The 12450-nt window shown below is 49.3% G+C and overlaps 1 protein-coding gene across 5 annotated transcripts in view; it reads left to right on the top strand.

Annotated features, from left to right (window-relative positions):
• The first annotated feature begins 714 nt into the window (after positions 1-714).
• PIGO (phosphatidylinositol glycan anchor biosynthesis class O) overlaps positions 715-12450 on the top strand; it is a 131463-nt gene continuing 119727 nt past the window's right edge. For 3 of the 5 annotated variants that reach the window (XM_078674671.1, XM_078674675.1, XM_078674676.1), the window contains exon 1: positions 715-836. The gene's annotated coding sequence lies outside the window, so the exon portion shown is untranslated. The other 2 variants (XM_078674674.1, XM_078674672.1) reach the window with 2 other exon arrangements.

Genomic DNA, 12450 nt, shown 5'->3' on the forward strand with positions numbered 1-12450 from the left:
CCACTTTTCTCTTGTAACACACTGTTTGCTACCTCTCACATTTTGTTTGCTTTAGATACTCGCACAAGTGCCACCATTGCCCACGTAACGTTTGTGCTTGAGTGTCTGCCATATATTGCAGTATTATACCTCTAATTGTACTTTGTTTTCTCTTGTAACCTCCACACGTCACTTTTTCCTCCTGTATTGCACCGTTTGCTACCTCATGTATTTTGTTTGCTCACAATTGTCACTTTTGCCTCATGTAACTTAATGTTTGCTTTTGTAACATGCTAACTTGTAATTTTCTCCTCATGTATCATTACTGTTCCTATTATGAAGCGCTCTGACGCCTTCGGGTAAAGTACGCGCTATATAAAAACGCATAAATAAAAGTAAAATATTCTGGATCAATGTGCAGGCAGGCACAACACAGGTACGGAACACCTGCAAGAGCAGCGCGCGCAGGCTACGCTGCCACGCAGAGCAGACAGGGAGGCCAGAAGGCGGAGCGGACATGACAGCAGCGCCCGAGAGCAGGCGCGCGTGACTGACAAGTTGTCCTTAAAGGAACAAGGACAACTTGTCAACTCAGCACTGTCGCGGCGGTTTCCTTCGCAGTGTGCATGTATAACGCAGATCCCGCCCGCTACTGTGTTCCTGTGCGTGCAGCACGGTTGAGTTGATAAGGAGAAAATACGTTTCTGTAAAACTCCCGGAAGCATTTCGCGCGCATGCGCAGCTGCGGCGCGCGTGCGTTCACCGCGCTCAGCTTCCGGGATCTGTAGATGCTGACCCCTGCCATGTCTGCATGTACTTCCGCCAGCGAGGGAGCCTGACCTTCCATGCTGGGACAGGTGCGTGCCGGTTACAGGTCATCTCTCTTCTTTACAGGTGTCCAGGTCCATCTGTCCGTCCCGCTAGGCGCCCTCTCCCCCCGACATGTTCCTTAAGGTCTGTCAGGCGTCCGCTCCCCCTGACATCTGCCCTTAAGGTCTGTCAGGTGTCCTCTCCACATGTTTTGTACTCCTGAGGACTGTCTAACTGCCTGGCGCTCTCAACGACACCTGCCAGGCGTCCTCCCTCTGTACGTGCACCCGAGGTCTGTCTAACTGTAAGGCAGCTCTGTCTGTCTAATTGTCATACATCCTCTCTGCTTGAGGTGTGCCCCTGAGGTCTGTATTACTGTCAGGCAGCTCTCTTTTATGTGTACACCTGAGGTCTGTCTGTCATGCATCCTCTGTGCCTCAGGTGTGCACCCGATGTCTGTCTGTCTAATTGTCATGCATCCTCTCTGCCTGAGGTGTGCATCCGAGGTCTGTCTGTCTAATTGTCATGCATCCTCTATGCCTCAGGTGTGCACCCGATGTCTGTCTGTCTAATTGTCATGCATCCTCTATGCCTCAGGTGTGCACCCGATGTCTGTCTGTCTAATTGTCATGCATCCTCTCTGCCTGAGGTGTGCATCCGAGGTCTGTCTTACTGCCAGGCAGCTCTCTTTGATGTGCACACCTGAAGTCTGTCGGTCTAACAGTCATGCGTCCTCTCTGCCCGAGGTGTGCCCACGAGCACTGTCTAGGTGTCAGGCGCTCTCTGTTCCCGACTATTGCCGCGGGTTACTTATACCCATGCCAAACGTCCCCTTTCTCATCTAGATGATCTCTCCCTTTGTGATCCGTCCCTTTGACGTGTAGCCTATATCTATGCCCCGCCCCGTGCCCGGGGTTCCCTTCTCCCTGGTCAGTTTTCCAGGCTTCTCTTCCAGGTTTCGCTAAGGTCTTTCTGTCTACTTACTCCTGCCTCCCTCTTCACAGTGTTCACTCTCCCTCACAAGTACCCAAAGGCTATTAATCTCCTTGTGCTTTCTCTCTTAATTCTAGTTGTTGATGCTGCCATACAGGCGTCCCATATCTATCCACCCTCTCCCCGCGCCTGTGTCCTCTCTCTCTCTCTCTCTGACAAATGTTCAAGGTCTTGCAATCTCCGCATGCCTGGCGGTCCCTCTCTTTTCCGGGCGCACTCGCCTCAAGGTGTCTCTCGCCCTGTCAAGTGCTCATGGTTGGTCTGTATCGCCCCATGCCTTGCGCGCAGAGCGTTCACTCTTTCTTTCAGGTATCTCATATAGATCAAAATTCCTCCTCCCCCTCTCCCCATGTTCTCTCTCACTGACAATTGTTAATTGACTTCCTATTCCTTAAGGCTGACGTTCCCTTCCCGGTTATTTTTTCTCTCTCTCTTCCAGGTGTTCTCACTCCCTTACACATGCTCAAGACCTGTCTCTCTCAATGACCGGTGTTCCTTCTCTCTTCAGTCTATACTCTCCCTCTGGTGTTCAATCGCCCTGTCCAGTGCCCTCGGTCTGTCTACCCATCTCCCAATGCCTTGTATTCTCTCTCTCTCTTCTACGTATTCTCTTTCCCATACATTTTTTCCCTCATTTATCCATTTCTCCCCATGCCAGGTCTTCTGTCTCATCCTGACAAATGTCCAGCTTTGTGTTCGTTCTCTTTCCCAGATAAGTGCCCGAGGTCTGGCTGTTTATCTCCCTATTCCTGATATTCTCTATCTTCCAGTTGATCTTTCTCCCTAACAGGTGCCCCAGGTTTACTCTCTTACCCTGACAGTTATTCTCTATCTTCTAATCATCCTCTCTCTGTTTCTGTCAGCCTTAGTACAACAACCCCTCATGTGTCATCTCTCTCTGGCAGTTGCCAAAAGTTTAGTTTCGTCTTTCCATATTGTCTCTGTCAAATGTTCTCTTTCCCTGGCCAGCTATATCTCTTTTTTACACGCTCTGTGTTCTCTGCTAATGGCCACAGATCTTACTTTTTTTTCGCTCTGTCAAGTGTGCTTGGCAGCTCCGGCCAGATATCCTCTTTTATGTACAAATGTCCCTTGTTTAGTCCTGTCTTTCTACTCCAGCTGTTCTCTACATACTACCTCTCGAAGGATGGCTCTCTCCTTCACACAGTAGGTGTCCTCTCTCCCCTTTATTATTTGTTAGGCGCAAAACGAATCATTCCCAAGGGGATCTCTCCGCGTCTCAATAACAGACAGAGCAGAAGCAGAGACAACTAGTTAGTGATTGAACAGCCAGGTTTTAAGAAGTTTTTAGGTCTCGACTATTCTATTCCGTAAAGGATAAATAGACGAGAGTATAGAGGGCAAACCAAGCTCTGAAACCATCGCGGATTGCGTCCAGTTCATGTGGTGCACTCGTGCGGAACGCGCGTCCACATCAAACCCATCAGCCTCCCTCCCACAGGCATCTGAAGCTTCCCCAGCGTGCGCTCGGCCTCAGGCATTCACCCCAGCGCGCGCTCGGCCTCACTTCTCCTCCCCCCTAATTACATCCCTGCTGTTTCACTTTCACGGCCGCGAGGCCGTGCTCTAGTCTTTGATGAGTGGCTGGGTTTCAACTATGCAGAGCCGGTCGTTTCTTGCGCTAGTTTAGTTGTAATGAGAACCATGGGCACTTAAGTATGGAAAACTGGGATACCCCCCCCATGAAACTTATATAATTAGCAACAGATAAATATTATAATTGCCACATTCCGGTTTAGCATGCCCGATATCAATGACGAGTTAGCCGTAATAAGTGTTTGACTTTTTTTCCGTGTGTGTTTGGGGGGGGGGGTGTCACTGTTCCAATGGAAACAGCAATTATCACAAAACAAATATTTGGTCTCACCGCCTGTTACTAATACTGGGATTGTTGTTTCCAATCAAACTATGGGAAGCATACCGGCTCCCACAATTATCCCTCCAGCTTCCTCTTTACCGGCAACTAACACAGTGAATAATATTAAACCCTCCACTGCTACATGTTCGAGTGCAGCGAATAGAAATGTAGTTAGCAAAAAGATCCCTAAAAACCCAGCTCCCATTATTCCCCAGTCACAGCCCAGAAAAACCACTCTGCGACGTAACATCAATCTACCACCAGATGCTTGTCCGTATGTGGTTGTTCTGACAGGGATTCCTGAGCTGCCAATGTCCACCTCTGAGCCTTTTTGGGCGATTAAAAATAAAATATGCCACTGGCTCGACAAAAATTACCCTCCACCACCCAACCTAAACAAGAACATACTTATGGTAGAACGGGCACCATGGGTAGGTGGGAAGAAGAAAAGTATAAAGGGTGATTGTGTCGCTATCACGTTTGAGGACCCACGACTGGTAGAATTTATTTGTTCTACTCCTCCCTGTGATAGCAAGTCTGTGGTGTCAGCCAAGCCCCTGTCCTTTTTTTATATGCAAGATGGCTATGAGGATGCTAGATGGAGTTGGATGAGGCCTGCTAGGAAAGGAATGGGTAGAGGTGGAACACACCAGAATCTGCAACAATGGGGAATGCCTGTAGAGGAAGGATGGAACTTAGTTGACAGGAGGAGGGGGCACCAGTGGAAGGGGGAAAGACAGTTCAATGGAGAAGGGTGGGGCCCACAACTCAATTACCCCTTATTCCCATGTTATAATCGATTTAGTGGGCTGGAAGAAGTGGATTGACCACCATCCCAGTGTATTGAAGATGACAGGGACTGTGGGGTACCTTCTCCCGTAGAGTGTGATTCTATTGTTGCTACAAGAGAGGAAGTCCCTGTCCAGGATAGTATTATTCCAGATCCCTTGTCAGGGGGTGTTGATACTCAGGCCGCCCTGGATACATCTATGCGGTACTCCTCACCTGTTAAAATTTTGTCCTGGAACATAGCTGGCTTAAAGAAAAACTTGCCCGATCCGGAATGGAATAATTTTGTAGAAGATTTCCATATCTGTATGTTTCAGGAAACGTGGTGTTTAGAGCCAGAACATAAACAGGGCTATTCTACATTCTTTGTCCCTGCTACGCAGTCTGGGAGGGGGCGCCCATCGGGGGGCTTAATTATATGGATCAGGATAGCTTTGAACTGTAAGACTACTGTTAATTATGTCCCCTGTAAGGATATTCTCCATATAACTGTTAAAAGGCAGTCAGCCAGGAATGCTTTTGAAATTTTTTGTGTTTATGCCAGGGGGCTCCCAGGGGGACAACTGTCTCCAACATTGGAGCTGTTAGACAACAGGCTTTCAGCCCTCCCCTCTAAATCCTCAGTATTAGTGGGAGGTGATTTTAATTGTACATTTGAGCCTCTTGATGAGGATGAATTCTTGGGCTCTTTTAACAAGTTAGGAAACCAGTCAATTCCATCCTTATCTTTGGCCCCAATTAAGAAGTGGTCGGCTCGAGCCATTCAGTTGAATGCCCTGGTGTCTGCATATGATCTATGTGCCTTAAATGGCCGCACTACATCTGATCGCATGGGCGCCATGACCTTCAATCGAATTGGCTGCCCGTCTAGGATTGACTACATCCTTTTGGATGTATGGTCATGGGCCAATCTGGTTGATATGGAGGTCAGACAGAGGATTGATAGCGACCATAATCCCCTCTGCATGGGTATGTCCTGGGGAGAAAATATTGGTGAGGAGGTCCAAAATGAGTTGATTACTAAAGACCTAGTCCCTTCTAACTGTAATCGTAGGATTAAATGGGATGTGGTTAGGTGTAATGAGGAGACACTTGAGAATATCAGGGTTCTAGTTTCGGCTGCTTCATCCGCCCTGGTGCCAATGAATCAAATTTCATCTCAGCATCAGGGGTTAGTGCTGGCAACTAAGTATAAAGACCTAATAGGGGAGATCAGTATGTTTTTTTCGAAAAAAAAACAAGGGATTCCACTAGTTAAAATGCATGGAAAAAAGGGGAACCCCTGGTATACTGCCTCCTGTAGAGGGAAAAGAAAAGAAATCTCGCTAGCTATTAAAAACAAGGATGCCCCAGCCGCTAGACTAGCTAGAAATGACTATCGCATTAGTATTAGGAAAGCTAAAGAAGATTGGGAAGAGGAACATTGGCAGGCTTTAAAAGAAGCGGCTCTTGGGAAAAATGCCATGGTTTTTTGGAAACTGATCAACGTCATCGATAGACGAGGCGCTGAGCCTATCCCAAACCATATAACTGAGTCCCAATGGTATTCCCACTTTTCGAATCTATACGGCGTAGGCTCCTTAGAAGCTGCGCCAGCATCCCCTTTAATAGGTACCAATTGTTTGGCCCATCAGTATGAGGACTCTATAGACGTATTTTTTTCGCCTCGTGAGGTACAGGAGGCTATCCTTAAAATAAAACCGGGTAAGGCACCTGGACCGGATGGAATACCGGGTGATTTATTGAAGTCTAATCCATTGGTTTGGGCTGTTTTTATTGTAAATGTTTTGAACCTCATCCAGTTAGGCCAGCAAGTACCGGATTCATGGAAGGGTGCTGAAGTTGTTACTGTTTTTAAAAAGGGTGAAAGAGAGGACCCTGCCAACTACAGACCAATTAGTTTAATTGATGTTATTCAAAAAGTAGTTGGTAGGGTAATTGTAAATAGGATTGAGGGCTGGCTTATGGAAGAAAATATTTTGTCCCACTTCCAAGCTGGATTCAGAAGCAATGTTGGGGCCATTGATCAAGTTTTCAGATTTTGTGCAGTTTTTTGGGAAACAGTGTCAATAGCCAGAGGGAGCCTTTACCTGGCTTTTATTGACCTTAAAACTGCTTTTGACGTAATACCCCGTGCTAAACTTTGGAGTGTTCTACGGGATATGGGGTTCCCTTCCTATCTGCTAAATCTTATCATTAAACTCCATGAGGGTACTTATGCGAAGATACGATGGGGGGCACAGGGACAACTCACTAAGAGTATACCTGTTAATAGAGGGGTGCGGCAGGGATGTGTGATGGCCCCTACTTTATTCTCCCTTTTTATAAATGGGGTGGTGAAACATCTGAATGAGACAGCGGCCGACGCCCCCATTGTGGCCGGGGAGAAAACGCCATCCCTCCTCTTTGCCGATGACACCCTTCTCTTATCTAAAACCCCCACAGGCCTTCAAACCCTTCTTGATCAGTTTAGTGTTTTTTGTCAGGAACGGGGACTTACAATAAACACAACTAAAACTAAACTAATGGTTATGACCGCCAAGAAGAAATACAGGAATATCCATTTGTCCTTGAATGGATCTCCTTTAGAGGTGGTCGATGAGTTTGATTACCTGGGTGTTAGGATTAATAATCATTTGAAATGGGAACCCCATATATGTAAAATGGTTTTAAATCTTAAAAGGGTTTCCGGCACTATTTTAAAAAACCAACGTCTCTCTGTAAGTAGGCCAGTTGCACCTGCCTTATCAGTTTATGAGGGGAAAGCAATTGCCGCAGCTGTTTATGGCTCGGAACTGTGGGGCAACGAGAATACCAACGACCACGTCCGATCAGAGAATAAGTTTATGAGGGACTTGGTGTCGCTTCCATCCTCTACCCCACTCAAACCTTTATTCTTAGACCTAGGCAGAAAGTCTATTCGGGACTTCCTTCAGCTCCGTCCCCTTTTATATTGGGTCCGTTTGAGGAGGACCCCCGAATTAGGTAATTATGCCCTAGTGTTAGATGAAATGCTAAAATTAAATACTGCAGGCAAAATAAAGTGGCTAAATGCTTTAAAAAATCTTGTAATAAGCGTGGGTTTAAGCGACGCTTGGGTATCCCAATCACCTCCACCAAAACAAGTGGTGAAAAAATTATATTGGGATTGGATAGAGGCCAAGGCGCTACAGAACCCAAATTGGGGACATTTGACTGAGACTTTTTTGTCCCATAAATGCACCCAAAAATTGGAATTGTTTTTGGATTTTATTCAGATCCCTCGAGAAAGGACTTTATATCTTAAATTTAGACATGGAACATTGCCCCTCAAAACTGTTACATCTAGATGGAACAATAGGAGGGAAGAGGATACAATGTGTCCAGGTTGTATAAATCCCAAGGAATCATTGGGCCACTTTCTTTTTGCCTGTAAGGCATACATCCTACCTAGGAAGAAATGGTTGAAACCAGTGCTAAAGAATCTTGGTATTAGAGATTATAAATTAGCTTTGCGTATTCTTAGCTCTGACACCTCTTCCATGGTTGTTGTCTGTGGGGTTGCAAAGTTTTTATCATGTGCCTGGATTATTAGGACTAAGATTTTAAAAAATGCTCATCAAGTCAATTTTTCCACATAATTCTTAGATGTATTTTTGTAAATAATGAACTGCTTTTATAATTATGTTTGTATTGTATGTTTGTACTTTTTATGATACATGTGTCGAATAAAAGTATAATGACTGACTTAAACAAAACAAATATTATGTTTGACGTGCGGTGACCTGCCGTACCTCTATGGTCCTATCACGAATTGCATGCATAATTCACTGCACTGGAACAACCTGTACATGCTCTACAAACAAGAGGCGTTTTTAGATCAGCCTTTCTTTCGCAGTTTTGCCATTAATTGGTGGTCCTGCACAATTACTGGCAGCTGATGGGTAAGGAAGGCTGTTGAAATTCGATTGGGTCCCTTTAATTGGAAGCAAACTAAGTAGCATTTAAGAGGTTTTTGCAGACTTTTCACGTCCTCGTTGTTTTCGCATTCCGGTTCATTTGCTTTCTTGAACCCACAGGTCGGAGCAGTGCATGGGGGTCCCGGAGCTGCGCCTCTCCCATGCCATGGAGTTGGAGGGGCAATGGTGGAAGGGGCAGCTGGCTGCGGACATCCACCAGGCGCTTCGCTACAAGGAGAGTTAGAATCTGTTCGTGTGTGCACGCGCATCTCCTCCTGATTGCGGTTCACTCTGCTCAGTAGGAGAGCCTTTGCTTTGGGCAAGTGTTCCCACAGTGGCGCGTTGGGGCAAACCCCACCCCGAAACTATGCGAACCCAGCTGCTGCTCTCCTCGTGTGACTTCACACACAAGTGCCAGGGAGCCGGGCTGCCACTCCCTGGGCCAATTTATCGCTCTAACCAGCTGCTCCGTTCCTATAGGACCGTGGCTCCACCCCGGGTGTATTCTATTACGCCCAGTCCTCGAACCTTGTTTTACAGCCTTTTGGTTTTCGTGCGGGAACTTTCGCGGTATAATCCCGTTGCTTTCTGTTTTCTTAATCTCTTTATTCGTGCCATTTTAAATTCGGCTCGAGAGACACATGGAGCGGGTTCATGATTTGTCCATAGTGTTTTCTGTATCTGCCCATGGTGTCTCCATTCTGAGGGGTTTCATTTCGAGTTTGGGCTGTTTCCACGCTTCGTTCAGTCTTTTATCGGGTGTATATACCGGACAGCGGCACACTTGATCATTTGCTCACTTACAGGAATATAGATATACATTTGGGCATCTCTGGCAGATGGGTAGATTCACACTTCATGATCTCCCATGATTAGAAACTGTTAGGATTTGGTTACTTTGAGCTTATTTCATCTTATTTTTAACACATTGCCTTTTCAGGCACTACCTTGCCCTGGGAATTCCCATGTGTTTCCATCTTATCGTACTGGAGCACTTATACTGGATCATGCTACTTGTCATTACTGAATTTTGCGATTTTTGACTTAAGGCGAGATTGCGTTACCTCTCAACTCTGTCTTTCCCACGTTATCCTTTGCACAGTGTATTTTTATTTTATTGCAATTTTCGCGCTACACACCCTCTTGATTTCTTACGTTATGTCGGTCCCTCTTTCCCGGCTGCTTTTAATTTCATTTCGCGGCCGCTTTTTTTGTTCCCCTCCTAGAGCAACGGGTGAGCATCGAACGCTCCACCCGCCTGTCATAGTCTTCTCTGGGTCAGGATGACTTACATGACCTTTGCTCACAACCTGCACCTACCCCTCACCCCCGTTTACCACCCGCTCAAAGTAAGTGGCAGCTGGAAAAGTCGCACAGGCATGTTTTTAACCTTGTAAAACCAGGTCCGTAGGTTATTCCTCATTCTGGGCGAAATAACTAACACCATCACTGTGCACAGGTCCATTCACTGGCCTTAATGGAGGATTCCAGAGCTGGTAATTTCTGCACCCCCTCACTGTGCACCTCACATACAGTCCCTAAATGTGCAATTTATTTTTCCTTGATACGGGACACATGTTTTGATGGGAATACCATCCCCGTCACTAACAAACCCTTGTAAAGATGGACCACTTTTTATAGACTTTCTCACACTGATTAAGTCACGCAGACCTCCTTGAAGCAGTAATGAGTTTAGACAATGCGTGTGGGGAAAGCATTGTCAGTATTTTGGAATCGAATAGTATTACGGGGTTTTAGCTATGAATCACTAACGGTGTCTCCTCCCACATTATCACTTAGCACCACCACAGCATCACTCGGCACTACCACAGCATCACTCGGCACCACCACAGCATCACTCAGCACCACCACAGCATCACTCAGCGCCACCACAGCATCACTCAGCGCCACCACAGCATCACTCAGCGCCACCACAGCATCACTCGGCGCCACCACAGCATCACTCGGCACTACCACAGCATCACTCAGCGCCACCACAGCATCACTCAGCGCCACCACAGCATCACTCAGCGCCACCACAGCATCACTCAGCGCCACCACAGCATCACTCAGCGCCACCACAGCATCACTCAGCGCCACCACAGCATCACTCAGCGCCACCACAGCATCACTCAGCGCCACCACAGCATCACTCAGCGCCACCACAGCATCACTCAGCGCCACCACAGCACCACTCAGCGCCACCACAGCACCACTCAGCGCCACCACAGCACCACTCAGCGCCACCACAGCACCACTCAGCGCCACCACAGCACCACTCAGCGCCACCACAGCACCACTCAGCGCCACCCCAGCACCACTCAGCGCCACCCCAGCACCACTCAGCGCCACCCCAGCACCACTCAGCGCCACCCCAGCACCACTCAGCGCCACCCCAGCACCACTCTGCGCCACCCCAGCACCACTCTGCGCCACCCCAGCACCACTCTGCGCCACCCCAGCACCACTCTGCGCCACCCCAGCATCACTCTGCGCCACCCCAGCATCACTCTGCGCCACCCCAGCATCACTCTGCGCCACCCCAGCATCACTCTGCGCCACCCCAGCATCACTCTGCGCCACCCCAGCATCACTCTGCGCCACCCCAGCATCACTCTGCGCCACCCCAGCATCACTCTGCGCCACCCCAGCATCACTCTGCGCCACCCCAGCATCACTCTGCGCCACCCCAGCATCACTCTGCGCCACCCCAGCATCACTCTGCGCCACCCCAGCATCACTCTGCGCCACCCCAGCATCACTCTGCGCCACCCCAGCATCACTCTGCGCCACCCCAGCATCACTCTGCGCCACCCCAGCATCACTCTGCGCCACCCCAGCATCACTCTGCGCCACCCCAGCATCACTCTGCGCCACCCCAGCATCACTCTGCGCCACCCCTGCATCACTCTGCGCCACCCCTGCATCACTCTGCGCCACCCCAGCATCACTCTGCGCCACCCCAGCATCACTCTGCGCCACCCCAGCATCACTCTGCGCCACCCCAGCATCACTCTGCGCCACCCCAGCATCACTCTGCGCCACCACATCATCACTCTGCGCCACCACATCATCACTCTGCGCCACCACATCATCACTCTGCGCCACCACATCATCACTCTGCGCCACCACATCATCACTCTGCGCCACCACATCATCACTCTGCGCCACCACATCATCACTCTGCGCCACCACATCATCACTCTGCGCCACCACATCATCACTCTGCGCCACCACATCATCACTCTGCGCCACCACATCATCACTCTGCGCCACCACATCATCACTCTGCGTCACCACATCATCACTCTGCACCACCACAGCACCACTCAGCACCACCACATTATCACTCAGCACCACCACATTATCACTCAGCACCACCACATTATCACTCAGCACCACCACAGCACCACTCAGCACCACCACAGCACCACCACAGCACCACTCAGCACCACCACAGCACCACTCAGCACCACCACAGCACCACTCAGCACCACCACAGCACCACTCAGCACCACCACAGCACCACTCAGCACCACCACAGCACCACTCAGCACCACCACAGCACCACTCAGCACCACCACAGCATCACTCTAGAACACCACAGCATCACTATGCGCTACCACAGCATTACTCAGGGCCTCCACAGCATTACTCAGGGCCTCCACAGCATCAGTCAGGGCCTCCACAGCATCAGTCAGGGCCTCCACAGCATCAGTCAGGGCCTCCACAGCATCAGTCAGGGCCTCCACAGCATCAGTCAGGGCCTCCACAGCATCAGTCAGGGCCTCCACAGCATCAGTCAGGGCATCAGTCAGGGCCTCCACAGCATCAGTCGGGGCCTCCACAGCATCAGTCGGGGCCTCCACAGCATCAGTCGGGGCCTCCACAGCATCAGTCGGGGCCTCCACAGCATCAGTCGGGGCCTCCACAGCATCAGTCGGGGCCTCCACAGCACCACTCTGCGCCACCCCAGCACCACTCTGCGCCACCCCAGCACCACTCTGCGCCACCCCAGCATCACTCTGCGCCACCCCAGCATCACTCTGCGCCACCCCAGCA

The sequence above is a fragment of the Lissotriton helveticus genome, chromosome 2_1, assembly GCF_964261635.1.
Source record: "Lissotriton helveticus chromosome 2_1, aLisHel1.1, whole genome shotgun sequence".
Lineage (NCBI taxonomy): Eukaryota > Metazoa > Chordata > Amphibia > Caudata > Salamandridae > Lissotriton > Lissotriton helveticus.